Below are 13,405 nucleotides of genomic sequence, written 5' to 3' on the forward strand. Positions count from 1 at the left end.
TGCAACCATCTAATTGCAGAAAATTTCTACCACTCCAAAAAGAAACAATATTCATTAGCAATCCCAATTCCCTCCTCTGTCTAGGTCCTATAAACCACTATTGTCTGTCTCTATGTGTCTATTATGAACATTTCACATAAATGGAATAATATAGCATGTGGTCTTTTGTGCCCGTCTCCTTCCACTTAACATAATGTTTCCCAGGTTTATCCACGTTGTACCATGTATCAGTATCAGTACTTTATTCCTTTTTTAGGCCAACCAATATTCCATTGTATGGATATACCACATTTTATTGTCCATTCATCAGTTGATGAACATTTAGGTTGGTAATTTGCTTTTTTGCTTATCAAATTTTCATTAATATGGAATTAAGAATCTGTTTAATGCCTGTGGAGTATACCATTGAAGAAGAAGAACCATTGCACTGAATGAGATGCACCATGTTTCTTAATCCAGTTCCCTATTTCTAAACTATCTTGCAATAAATATCCCTATAGACAGATCTTAGCAAGTCTGTCTCACTTTAAGTTAGAGTTGGGCAACTAGAGTGAGATTGACCTTTTCCTTAATGCCCTTGTATTCTGGAGGGTAAGGTAATTGCAAACATGGGACAAAATAGGCAATGGAGTAAGAGAGCCATGCCACTTTCTTATCTTCAGTCAGGGAAAGCAGATTTAGGAATATGCCCCTGAAAATGTCTGTAATTCTACAAATAAAATGATTTGCCTGACCAAGGGCAGACATAGGTCATAGACTGCCAAGGTGTGGTTCTAGCCTCTTTCAGATCTGAAGCAGCCTGAGGCAGTACTCTCTTGGCCCCAAAAGGCTGAATATAAATCGTGCTTGTTGGCAATTTCTGCTGACGTGCTGCCTGACACATGGCTAAAAGCCTTTCTCAGAGCTGAGAATAAATTCCAAGACAGCAATGACAGCTATAACAATGATGCCACATGTTAAAGCGTTTAAAAGCCCTCATCAGGAGTAGTCATCCAACACAACATCCTTTACATAGATGGATCCTGCACACAGGAAGACAATGGGGAGGGGGTGTGGTATGCTAAAGAAGGGGGAAAAAGATCGTTCTGCAAAAGGCTGTAAGAGTGAGGTTTATAAGCAATATTTAGATGAAGTTGCCCCTGTTCCACCCTTACCTCCCCAAGCCCAAAGGGATCAAGTTCTTCCAAGGCATTTCAGTCATGAGCAGATGTCTACTGTGCAACAAGAAAATGAGACAAAGGGGAATACAGCATCGCTTGAAAGAGCATAATAAACACAAATTATGCTGCCTCCAATGGACCGTACGGCTTTCATTTGCAATCTGGCTTATTCCACGTGATTTGTTTCAAAAGGATTCAGGTTTGTTCTGGGATGGGATGGTGAGAGGTGGTTAGGCTGACATTGTGTCTTGGGGATCAGCTTCTTTAGGGTGTCCACGCAGGGCATGTGCTACAAGAGCATTTCTAGGGGGTCAACGGTTTTGCTTAAAAAGCAAAATCATGAACAGGAAAGGTCTGCCAGCCTCTTTAAAGAGATAGAATTTATCCCTTTTTAGCAAGAATTTGCCACAGACTAATTTTTTAACTAATAAAACTGTGTGTGTGTGTGTGTGTGTGTGTTTTCAGAGAACTGTTTTGCAAAAGGAACATGCCTTGAGATTTACAAGAAGAATTGGCAACATGAAGCAGACTGAGGGACCTTCTTGAGTCAAAAGAAAAAAAAATCCCCGGTGGTTTCTGGCTCACAGATACTCTACAAAATGTCCTGGGATGGGGACCATCTGGACAAAGATATTCCCACCCCACCAAACAAAATGCAAGTTAGAAAACAGGAAAAACACACCCCCACACACAAAGCGAGCCAAGGAGCCAAACGATTGAAGGGCAGCAACTTTGCACAATGCAGGAGGAAATGGAGCTCCCCAGGCACCTCGGGATGTACATCTGCTGGCAAACCTGAGGGATGCCCCCCAGAACACCCTAGGAGAAGGAAAGATCATAGGTCCTGCTGAATGTTGGGCTAGAGAAGACTGCCTGGCAAAAAGAGAAACAGGAAGATAGGAAATGGAGAAAATTTCATTTTCATAACTATTTTCCATTCTGTCTCCAAGCACTCAAAAGCTGTTCAAAATAAAGACTACTTTCTGGATGGCTTAGGATGGTCATTCCTTGGGATTCCTTAGTATATTTAAATGGTTATGAGGTCTAAACGGGTAAAAATTTTTTTCTGTTAAATCAGATGGACAGTCAAGTTATCAAACATATAAGTAAACATGCAAGGTAGTCACACAGACAAGGAACTTTCACTGGCATGATATCCTACATGCAAACCTAACCAAACATTTTTAGTTTACTAATGTTTACTATTACCCTTTTAAAATTCTTCTACTTGACTAGATTCTCCAAATGTACAGGTTTGAAAAAATTTTTATCATAGTCATTAGAGGTCAACAGGAATAACATACATCTTTGTACTGTAGTATCACTGTTGCTTTCATGGTATTTGTTTTCCAAGTATAGTAAGATGTCAGGCTATCCGTTCTTTCCATAGGAAAATGACCAGTGATTTTATTTGGAATGGAGTCTAAACACATAAAACATTGTTTTCCCATATCAGAGTGGTGAGGGCATGTTTTCCTTTGTATCTCATAGCTGAACACCTCAGGCTTACCCACTCCCTGTAAATCATTTCAACATCTATTTCTTTGCATTGGATCTTTGAACTATGTAATCAGAGTCTTTTCTGCCAATCAGCAGCCCATCCTTCTCCATTTAAGAAAGCTGTTGGTTATAGACTTCTGCTTTCCGGAACAGCTGTCCACAACTTGTGGTACACCATTCTGTGCTGGTCCAAAAAGACTTGGCAAGTGATCCAAAGTGCCCTCTCAACATAGAGGTGAAGTAAAGGAAAGTTGACTGCTGCCTATCAAACAAAATAACCTCACAAAGACACACAGGGAATCACTAATCCAGACCACAGGATAGTCTCCAGCTATTATCAGAGTTTTAAAAAAGAAAATCAATTCATGTGGCCAGGCCAGAAACATTGTGGTCCTCGTTGCTAAGCATCCACTTTCTAGTCAGGAATTTTGCTTCACCATCCAGCTTCCATTGCTTTGCGATTTTTTTTCTAAAATGCTTTTCTGTGTGTTTGTGTATATCTCTCTATCTTCACCTCTAAAATATGAGATAAAAAGATCTGGTCACTTTAAGATTAGACTATTTAGAAAAAAGAAAATAAAGTGAAGAAAGATAGTCCTGTGGTAACCTGCCTTCCTTCCTTCCTTCCTTCCTTCCTCTTCTTTTTTTGGTAATGCAGTGCTTTTCCCCTAGAATATAAAAATTAACTCCATTATTTAAAAACGTAAAAGTGGAGCTGCTCTGGTCAGATGGGATCAAGGACCCCGATCCTTGCTTCATCTCCCCCTTCCAGTACTACTCTCCTCTGTCAGAGACAGAAACCTACCTGCTGTGTCCTCGGGATCTACAAGAGGTCTGGAAAACATTGGTTTAGTAGAAAGACCATTGGGTGAGTGTCAAGAGTCCCAGGTTTTCATTTAGAAATGGAACTCAGGCCATGTCACCCCACATCAGGAACCAGAAGGACCAGGATTATCTAGGAGGTCAGAGACAGTCTCAACAGTCAACATGGTGGAAGGGAGTTGGCATAGCCCCACATTTCAACAAAAGTAGCTCCTCTTACAACTGGTTCCTATATTGGGGTTCCACTGGGGTTCTAGAATTTGTAAAACTACTTGAACAGGTGATCTTTAAGGTCTTGTCTTTTAATCATGAAATTCTACACTAAGTTGCTAACTTAATTGTAGTCTATCTAACTTTTCCTTGGAGAAAATACTTTCAGAAAGGCCATAGAATATAGCCAATTTATCCATTTGCCAGCTGCTGAGAAAATGTTAGTATTTTTCAGTGCTCCCTCCCTTTTATGCTTAAATTCCCATAGTAAAGATACCTGGCTACATTTCTTTTATTTTAAAATTTAAATTTATTTATTCAAATTCAAGTCAGTTAATATATAGTCTAGAATTTGTTTCAGGAGTAGAACCCAACAACTCATCACTTACATATAACACCCAGTGTTCATCCCAACAAGTGCTCTTTTTAATGGCCATCACCTATTTAGCCAATCCCCCCATTCAACACCCTGACAGCAAGCCTCAGTTTGTTCTCTGGATTTAAGAGTCTCTTGCGGTTTGTCTCCTTCTCTGTTTTTATGTTATTTTTCCTTCCCTTCCCCTATGTTCATCAGTCGTGTTTCTTAAATTACACATGAGTGAAATCATATGATATTTGTCTTTCTCTGCCTGACTTATTTTGTTTAGCATGATACACTTTAGTTCCATCCACATTGTTGCAAATGGCAAGATTTCAGTTTTTTGATCACCGAGCTGTATTCCATTTTATATATATGCCACATCTTCTTTATCCATTCATCAGTTGATAGATATTTGGGTTCTTTCCATAATTTGTCTATTGTTGATAGTGCTGCTATAAACACTGGGGTGCATGTGCCCCTTTGAATCAGCATTTTTGTATCCTTTGAATAAATACCTAGTAGTGCAATTGCTGTGTTGTAATTCTATTTTTATTTTTTTGTGGAACCTCCTACTGTTTTCCAGAGTGGCTGTACCAGTTTGCATTCCCACCAACAGGACAAGAAAGTCCCCCCTTCTCCACATCCTCACCAACATCTGTTGTTTCCCAGGTTGTTAAACTTTAGCCATTCTGACAGGTGTAAGGTGGTATCTCCTTGTTGTTTTGATTTTTATTTTCCTGATAATGAATGATATTGATCATCTTTTCATGTATCTGTTAGCCATCTGGATGTCTTCTTTAGAAAAGTGTCTATTTATGTCTTTTGCCCATTTCTTAACTGGATTATTGTTTTTTAGGTGTTGAGTTTGAGAAGTTCTTTATAGATTTTGTATACTAACCCTTTATCTGATAGGTCATTTGCAAGTATCTTTTTCCATTCCATCAGTCGGCCTTTAGTTTTGTCAATTGTTTCCTTTGCTGTGCAGAAGCTTTTTATCTTGATGAGGTCCCAATAGTTCATTTTTTGCTTTTTGTTCCTTGCCTCCTGAGACATGTCCAATAAGAAGTTGCTATGGCTGAGGTTGTTACCTGTTTTCTCCTCTAGGATTTTGATGGTTTCCTGTCTCACATTTAGGTCTTTCATCCATTTTGAATTTATTTTTGTGTATGGTATAAGAAAGTGGTCCAGTTTCACTCTTCTGCATATCGCTGTCCAGTATCCCCAGCACCATTTGTGGAAGAAACTGTCTTTTTTCCTTCAGAAAAGAAAGATAATCATGACAGTTCAGGAAGCAGGGTATTACTTCATTCAGTTCTTTAAAATGGCTTATTATAGCCATGTACATAAAATGTAATCACTTTAAACCAAGTTAACTTTATGAGTTTGACCCAATTCAAATCTTTTAGCCACCATGCTGTTCCCAAGTGCACACATTTTAAAAACTCACATTCTACATGGTTACTCAAATTATACCAAGCATCAGTTAGTTGTGTAAAAATTACATATTGAAGAAATGATAAAACTTTTATAAATAACTTTTTTCGAAAAAAAAGAAACAATTAATCCTCAAATAAACCAAATTTACCTCTATTCTTAACTTTGCCTATTACCTTCCAGTTCCTATGTATTCTTTACAAATCTATCACCATGGTGTCCATGCCAATTTGCAATACGGTTTTCAATTATTTTGTAAAGAGTGGTAAGTTTCTATATTTTCTTCCTAGTTATGATTGGTGAAGACTGCATAATATTCCATTATGTTGATGCATTATAGTTTGTTAACCATTCCCTATTTGTATTTCAGTCAGAGATCAAACAGCAAGAAAAGCTCAGAATCATAACACTAAAGGTTGTAGCTCTGCTTGTGAAGGCCTATTTCTGAACTACCAAAATCCTCTGCTGTGTCACATTACCACTGGGTCAACGGTTAGCAGATTACAGTGCCTCACTTGATGTTCTCAAGGCTGGAAAACATATATGGCAATGGGGTACAAAATGCATACCATAGAGGACTTTTCAGTCCTTGGTCTCTAAATACAGAGAAAATTGGAAATGTGAACCTACACAGTTTCATTAGGTTTTGATGAAGTTTTTATCAGGTGGTAGTCATTCCTGGTTATCTTTGATTCTGCTTTCCAGAAATTTCTATAGAAGCAACTCAATTCAGAAGTAATATTTTTCTTTCAGAAAGAATTTAAACTTCAAATAAACTCACAACTTTGGAGCTGGAAGTTTTTAAGGATGGACCCATGGTAACTAGGAAATATTTCCTCACCTAAACATACTTCTGCTTGGTGTTCTATAAGCATTTGGCTATTGTGAACAAAGCTTTTGTCATCTGCTAAAACATCAGGTGTGACATTGAACTTTCAGAATAATAGGCCTTGACTTCAGAATTTGGTTTTCACATGCAGTGTGCGATTATTTTGATTATGTTCCACATATGTTCAGAAGGTTTGTGAACAGAAGCCTAAAAATGTCACTTTTGAGAAATGTTCCTTTTTGTTCTCCTCTTACTGTGAGTCCTTGTCATTCTTGTTCCAAAACATGCTAAAAAATTCCAACTTTCCAATGCTGTTTGCACCTTTGTACTGCTCATAGCAGGTACATGGGGCTGTATAAATACTAACGAGGAAATCAGTCTCTGCAAAGTGCTAAATAATCACATTGTTGGAGCTATAACAGCAATACAAAGCACTTCCATTTTCACAAGTACATTTTGAATGTAATAAAATAAAGAGTGTTAGTTAAACAGAGACATGTGCACCGGGAGAGGTTGTAGAACTATTCAAAGGTAACATTGATAGAGGTTAATATACGAAAGAGGCTATTGGGAACAGGTTATTATTATTTTAAGTGGAAATATACTTAAAGCATCAAAAGGAATAGGACTGCAATCTTATTATGACAGGTCCTCAAGTTTGTGATTTTTTTAAAATACAAATTTGCATGTGTATATCATTCAATAAAAGTTGAAGTGCTTCCAGCATTTTTCCACCTTCTTCCTTGTTTTTTTTGTTTCGTTTTGTTTTGTTTTTTTCTCTAAAACCTTCCAAGTTCAGTATGTCAAATTGGTAGAGTCCAACTGAGACAGACTACTAGCTTGAAATGAACTTTGATTTATAGCAACTGCAATCATGCAGAGAATAATGACCACTTTCCTCAGCAACCACCAGAGTTCATGTGTCGTTAGGAAAATGGAATCCTAGCCTTTGTCCTCACTTAGAAAACCTATTATTGGAACTTTGAAGATGGGAACTCCATTGCAATCATCAACACCAACCACTTGGAAGCATTTTCTGCCAAAAATAAGTACACTTTAAGCCTTCCTCCACACCCCTTCTTTTAATAGTTCCAAAACTACACTTGGACAATCACTAATTTTTTTTTTTGAGAATGTTATTGACTCATCCAATCACAGCGAAGATATACACATGGTCAAAGTAGTACTTACCTTTCCAGAATTGTCCTAAATGCATTCAAAATTCCCTTTTTACTTTCCCCTGACTCCCAACCTCATGTTTTATACAAAACAAATTTAAGGATATACTGAATTCCTTTAGTACCTAGCATGATTGAGCCTCAATATTCCATCAAACGTGTTTTTTTTAAAAAACCTTACTCGCTAAAGTCATTGAAAGTAATCGAAAGTCATTTTGACAGGTGTGAGGTGGTATCTCATAATGATTTTGATTTGTATTTCCCTGGTTATGAGTGATATTGAGCATCTTTCCATGTGTTTGTTAGCCATCTGGATGTCTTCTTTGGAAAAGTGTCTATTCATGTTTGTTGCTCATTTCTTAACTGGGTTATTTATTATTTAAGTATTGAGTTTGGTAAGTTCTTTATAGATTTTGGATGCTAACACTTTATCAGATACATCATTTGCAAATATCTTCTCCCATTCCATAGGCTGCCTTTTAGTTTTGATTGTTTCCTTCGCTGTGCAGAAGCCTTTTATCTTGATGATAACCGTTCATGTTAGCTTTTTTTACCTTGCCTTTAGCGACGTGTCTAGCAAGAAGTTGCTCTGGCTGAGGTAAAACATAGGTTGCTGCTTGTGTTCTCCTCTAGGATCTTGATGGTTTCTTGTCTCACACTTAGGTATTTTATCCATTTTGAACTTATTTTTGTATATGGTGTAAGAAAGTGGTCCAGTTTCATTCTTCTACATGTCATTGTCCAGTTTTCCCAAAGCCATTTGTTGAAGAGACTGTCTTTTTTCCATTGGATATTCTTTCTGCTTTGTCAAAGATGACTTGACCATATAGTTGTGGGTCCATTTCTGGATTTTCTATTCTCTTCCATTGATCTATGTGTTTGTTTTTGTGCCAGTGCCATACTATTTTGATGACTACAGCCTTGTGATATGGCTTGAAATTAGGAATCATGATGCCTCCAGTTTTGCTTTTCTTTTTCAGGATTGCTTTGGCTATTCGGGGTTTATTGTGGTTCTATACAAATTTTAGGACTGTTTGTTCTAGTTCTGTCAGAATGGCTAAAATTAACAAGAAACAACAGGTATTGGTGAGGATGTGGAGAAAGAGGAGCTCTTGCACTGTTGGTGAGAATGCAAACTGGTGCAGCCACTCTAGAGAACAGTATGGAAGTTCCTCAAGAAACTAAAATAGAACTACCCTATAATCGAACAATTGTACTATTAGATGTTTACCCAATGGGCACAAATATACATATTTGAAGGAGTACATGCACCCCAATGTTTATAGTATTATCAACATTTTATAGCATTACCAACAACTGCCAAACTATGGAGAGAGCCCAAATGTCTATCAATTGATAAATGGATAAAGAAGATGTGGTGTATACATACAATAGAATATTAATAAGCTCTCAAAAAAAGAAATCTTGCCATTTTCAATGATGCGGATGGAACTAGAATGTATTATACTAAGCAAAATAAGCCAATCAGAGAAAGACAAATACCGTATGATTTCACTCATATGTGGAATTTAGAAACAAAACAGATGAACATATGGGAAGGGAGGAGAAGATAAGAGAGGGAAATTAACCACAAGAGACTCTTAATGCTAGAGAACAAATTATAGATTGACCGAAGGAGGTAGATGGGAGATGGGCTAGATGAATGGTACTAAGGAGGGCACTAGTTGTGATGAGCACTGGGTATTCTATGTAAGTGATGAATCACTTAATTCTACTCTGGAAACCAATATTGCATGGTATGTTAACTAACTAAAACCTAAATTTTAAAAAAGCAGGAAATATCTCTATTATTGCCTCTACTCCTTCTTTACAGCTTTCATAACCCCTTAGTCTATGACTACATCATTATCCAAATTCTCAAAAACCTGCCTGAGATACTACAAAAAAATTACCTCCTCAAGAAATAATTATAGCTCTGGGCCTCCAGGAGCTTACAAACCTATCTGATTATTCTAATTCAGAGGGTGTTCATTGATTCAAGAATCAATGGGTGTTCAAGAATCCCTAACTCTCCATGATTTTGTTCGTAGCTCCTCCACCACCCCAAATGTAAAAATTTTGAGTTTCGGTAGACAAACATCTCACCAGACCCTAGGAAAATAGCACAGCATACTGACCTAAAACAGATGTCAAATCAAATCGCACCTCTGCCACCCCCTATCTGTTTGATATGCAACAATTACTTCTCCAATCCTCAGTATCATCATCTGAGGATAACTGCGCTTATTGGGATTATTGTAAAGATTTAATAAAATGCTTATGAAGTAGCACCACAGGACTTGACACAAAATAAGCCAAAAAATAAGGTTGCTTTTTCATTAGCTTTATTTTTAATCTTAACCATTTCATTTTGTTCAGTTATGGCCACTTACCCAAGACCAAATGAATATACCCTCTATGCCCATTCTCCTAGGTTGAAATCCATCTGTCCTGTGTTATTTTCCTTCCAATGGCCTGTTAACTTATAATATATTCTTAAATTACTTCTTTTTTTAAATTACTTCTTGTTTGAACTTTTCACCTGGATTATAAATGCTTTTAGGGAAAGGACTGTTTCATATGCTTTTCTGTTGTAGAATTATTTGGGGGAGAAGATCACTTATTGAACACTATTAGGTGCAAAGTGTTCCACACGCTGTCAATCACTCAGCAAGCTTTATTGAGAGTTTACTATCTACGTGTAAATATATCAAGATGGGTCATAGGCCTCCAAAGGCTTACCTTGGGTAGAATTAACTTTTCGTGTTTTGGTCATTATTTTCTAGAAGGTTCATGTTTAAAATAATGGTACCCGTCCTTTTGGTGTAGTTTCACACTGCCAGCAAATCTCCCTGTTTATTTGTAAACATCTCAATGTGAGCAGGAAGTTCAAGCTCTGCTAGAAAATGTTCATGTACAATAAACACAAAGTAATAAAGATATCACAATTTCAACACAAGTCTGCAGGGAGCCTGAGAAACTCACAATCATATAATGTCATAATTTCAAAATACTTTTAATGAGCATCTGTAGGAATTGAGTTATAATGCTTTTTTTTCAAAAGATTTGCAACATGACATGAATTCCCCATCAAAGTGAACCTCACATTAGCATCCAATTTAAAATGTTACAAAAATGACATTATTGCCCAACATCTGTTTTATCATCTGATGATTCTGTTGTAAGATTATAATGGTGAAGTTATTTCAGCAGAAGTCAAGAGAGACCCTTATGCTGTCATTATCCTTAGATTACTTTCCTATTACTCCTACATCAGGCTCATGGCTGTGAGGGTAGACAATTATCTGGTCAGAGGAGATGGTAGGAAGTAACCTTAGCCCATTCTCAGATTCCATGTAGGGCCCCACTTTATGTGCTCCAAAAAATGATTGTCTATTTGTTAAACAATACAATTGTTGGCATGCTCTGAGTGTTTGTATGCCCCAAATTCTTATGTTGAAATCTTAATACTGAAGGTGATGGTATTAAGAGGTAAGGTCTTTGGGAGGCCCCTAGGTCACTAGCACCTGAGGGTAAAACCCTCAAGAATAGGATTAGTGACCTTGTAAAAGAGATGCCACAGAGATCCTTTGCCCCTCCCACCACTTAAGGATGCCAAGAGAGTTACCAGCTATGAACCAAGAAGAGGGTCCTCACCAGAAGAAAACCACACTGGTGCCTTGATATTGGACTTCTCAGCCTTCAGAACTTGGGAAATAAAATGCTTGTTGTTTATAAGCTACTCAGTCTGCAGTATTTTGTTACTGCAGCCTGAATGGACTAAGACAGTTGTCAATTACCAAACATAATTTCTGGAAATTTAGACAGAGAATATATTCTAATTCCAATTTTATTTTAATAAATTATATTTCTTCCTTTGGCTCCAAAGTGGTTTTGTTTTGTTTTGTTTTGTTTTGTTTTGTTTTTGAGAGAGAGAGTAAGAGCAGAGGAGGGGCAGAGGGAAACAGAGAGAGGAAGAGGGGAGAGAGAGAGAGAAAGAATCTGAAGCAGGCTCCACACTCAGCATGGAGCCTGACAAGGAGCTTGATCCCATGACCCTGGGATTATGACCTGAGTTGAAATCAAGAGTCAGATACTCAACTGACTGAGCAACCCAGGCACCCTCAACCCCAAAGTTTCTTAATTTGAAAGATCCACAACAAATGTGATGATCTGTCTATTGGTAAGATATGTAAATATTATTTCATGGCTAGAGATTGTTAATAAAAGCCATCATGCTACTCTTTGTAAAAGTAACTACCATATATATGATTAGTAGAAAATTATTTTGTAGGGCACCTGGGTGGCGTCTGACTTCAGCTCAGATCATGATCCCATGGTTTGTGAGTTTGAGCCCTGCACTGAACTCTGTGGTGACAGTGCAGAGCCTGCTTAGGAGACTCTCTTTCCGTCTCTCTCTGCCCTCCCCCACTCATGTTTTCTCTCTCTCTCTCAAAATGAATAAATAAACTTAAAAGAAGGAAAAATTATGTTTGCATATTTAAGCTGTTTGAAATAATCCACTCAGACTAAATTTGTGATCAAGAGTCTCTACTACCATACCCCGTGCATATATGGCATTCAATTATATGCTGAAAAAATAAAATAAGGAAAGCAACTTAATATATACATGGAACTTTTGCTAAAGCCTTGAGTTTTATATTCTGGACATTAACAAACCAAACATCACTAACTTTCATGTTGACACTAAATATTTAACACACATTCATATTTTTATAAGACGTGTTGTATGCGCAAAGCAATAGACGTCATGAATTTTTTGGAAGATACAAGGCCAAGGTATGAGCTTGGCTTTTTCCAGAATGAACAATAAGACAGGAGAGACTTAAGGTAACATGAACACATTGCAATCACTATTACTGGAGAGAATAGAGTCCCTCAAATAGAGGGACTGATTTTTTACTTGGGTTATAATTTTTATGGTGAATGTGTTGTTACTACATATAGGGAAAGCCTCTAGCACACTGCCTAAGACACAGTAGAGACATGAAATAAATGCTAAGTACCATCTTCCATTCAAAATTAAAATAAGAATAGGAGCAATGAAGTTTTAATGCTACTGATCTCCCACATCTTGTCCCCACTTTTCTGGTTAAGAAAAACAGAACTCAGCTGTTGGTGAGCAAGGAGTGCCTCTTTGATTCACTGCTGCATCTCCAGGATTCAGAAGACTACCTGGCATATACAGGCATTCAATAAATGATTATCAGCCAAATAACTGTCTCTTTCCCTACCTGCCCCAGTCACTCCATCCCTGCCTCTCCTCCTCTAATATCACTGCATGCTAAACCCAGGAAGAGAGAGCAGGGCAAGGAATAGAGAGGAAGGCAGACTGGGGCTGGGTGTCTGGAGCCTCAAGGAGGAGGCTCAAGGCTTGGGACCATATACTCTGGCCAAAGTCTTTTTTTTAGCTCTAAGTTGCCTATAAAAGCATTAAAGATTAATGCACAAATGCACTATTAAGACTTAACTGTTCATTATGGTAAATAAAGCTTTGTTTGAAATTTGTAAATAAAAAATAATTTCTTCAAACTTCACAGAGGTTTCCATCTTAATCAATAAGACCTTTGGAATCATTCAGAATGGCAGGAGACTCAGATGGGAAAAACATTTTAAAATGCAAATCAATATAGGAATCCCATAAAAAGATTGAAAAGCAGTATCAGTTAAAAAAAAGAACAACTAGGTTATTTTATTTTCTGTAACAAAAATTGAACCAGGCATGGTGTATCACTTCGAAGGGTCATCAATCTCCAAAGTAGAAAAACATCACATTCTGGGATGCCATGATATTGGCAGGTTTATAAATCAGCCTTGTTTTTGCTCAATCATTTCAAAAAAAAAAAAAATAGAAGATTTGAGCCTCTAGTCTTTGCAGAGATAGGCTGCT

Source organism: Acinonyx jubatus, chromosome C1 (assembly GCF_027475565.1).
Source record: "Acinonyx jubatus isolate Ajub_Pintada_27869175 chromosome C1, VMU_Ajub_asm_v1.0, whole genome shotgun sequence".
NCBI lineage: Eukaryota > Metazoa > Chordata > Mammalia > Carnivora > Felidae > Acinonyx > Acinonyx jubatus.